This window comes from Giraffa tippelskirchi, chromosome 8 (assembly GCF_054371585.1).
Source record: "Giraffa tippelskirchi isolate mGirTip1 chromosome 8, T2T-mGirTip1v1.2.pri, whole genome shotgun sequence".
Taxonomy (NCBI): domain Eukaryota; kingdom Metazoa; phylum Chordata; class Mammalia; order Artiodactyla; family Giraffidae; genus Giraffa; species Giraffa tippelskirchi.
This window is the reverse complement of record NC_137282.1, coordinates 1,198,015-1,199,576: the sequence shown is the minus strand read 5'-3', so window position 1 is coordinate 1,199,576 and position 1,562 is coordinate 1,198,015.

The following is a 1,562-nucleotide window of genomic DNA, read 5'->3' as shown; positions in this document are numbered from 1 at the left end:
CTCACGTGTGTAGTCACAGTCCAAAGAGCTATATATACAAAACCTCATCCTATTTTCACAATGTGTGCATGCTGTCGCTTCAGCAGTGTCTGACTCTTCGTGACCCCATGGACTGCGGCCCCCCAGGCTCCTCTGTGCGTTGGATTCACCAGGCAAGAATACTGGAGTGGGTTGCCATGCTCTTCTCCAATTTTCTCAGTAACCATATGTTATAGGAAATCTTATGACTCTCCATGTTAGAAATGAAAAATACAGAGGTGTTAAGTGAGGTACAGAGGCCCAAGCTCTCACAAGCCTAGGATAACGATTCTAACGCACGCAGTGATTTCAGAGTCCGTGGTTAAAACGGCTGATCCTGTTCTGGATTTTAGAATATGCCTGGCACATCGTAAGCATTACATAAATATTAGCTATTCCTTCTCTTATTATTAACTATCAGTAGATGCCTTGGAAGGCAGGGACCTGGAACTATTCAGAATTTGGTTCATCACTCTCAAAGAATTCTGGATGAAGGATGACTGCAGTTTGTAGAAAAGTATTAATTGGCCTTAAATGACCCTTTCAACTCTGCACTGGCTTTGGAAACAAGCTGATGTGGATTAAAATTCTGATTCTGCCACTTTCTGGGCTTCCCCAATGGCTCAACAGTAAAGAATTCACCTGCAAGGCAGGAGCCACAGGAGACGCGGGTTGGATCCGTGAGTTGGGAAGATCCCCTGGAGGAGCGCATGGCAACCCACTCCAGTATTCTTGCCTGGAGAATCCCATGGACAGAGCAGTCTGTCCAAAGGGTCGCAAAGAGTTAGACACGACTGAAAGACTGAGCACGCACGCTCTGCCACTTTCTAGTTCTGCGGACAGAACTAGTTCTGGACAGGATGTTCAACATCTGTGGAAATGTCAGTTGCCTAGAAAATCCCAACAGTAATGCCCATATTATAAGGGTTGAGTGGAAATCATGTGTATAGAATTTCACACACTGATTGATACATGGTACTTGGCAGGCGATACAATAATTTCTAATAGTATTTATATTGGTTAGTTGTTTACGTTTTCAATCGGTTTCATTCTCTAGTCTCATCTTTTCATGTTGTTGGACTGCTTAGCGTCTTAGAACAGCAACATTTTGCAGATGGTTCTGTTACTCTGTCAAAGAAAAAGACAGAATTGGGTACCCAAGGAAGATGGAAAAGACTAGAAGGAACCGTTGAAAGTGGAGGCAGAGGTGTTGAAAACTAGAAGGGAGGAGGTGAGGGGAGCTGGGCGCTGACTCCTCACTGTCGCCTAAATCTGGTGCCACTGCTAAGGCCAGCCAAGGCTGAAGAGGGGTGAAAGCAACGGGCATCTGCAGGTCACTACCAGAGCTGATGCATCCCTAGCAGCGATGGTAAGAGGGCTGACCCCACGCGGATCGAGCAGGCTCACTGGCCGTGGTTTCCCCTCCAGAGGCAAAGGTAGTAAGTGCACCCCAGTCGCCCCTGGCCTCACCGTGAGAACCGTGGTGAGTTCTGCACTGGCTTCTATGGCAGAACTAGGGTGCTTAACCAGAGGACAAAGAGGGC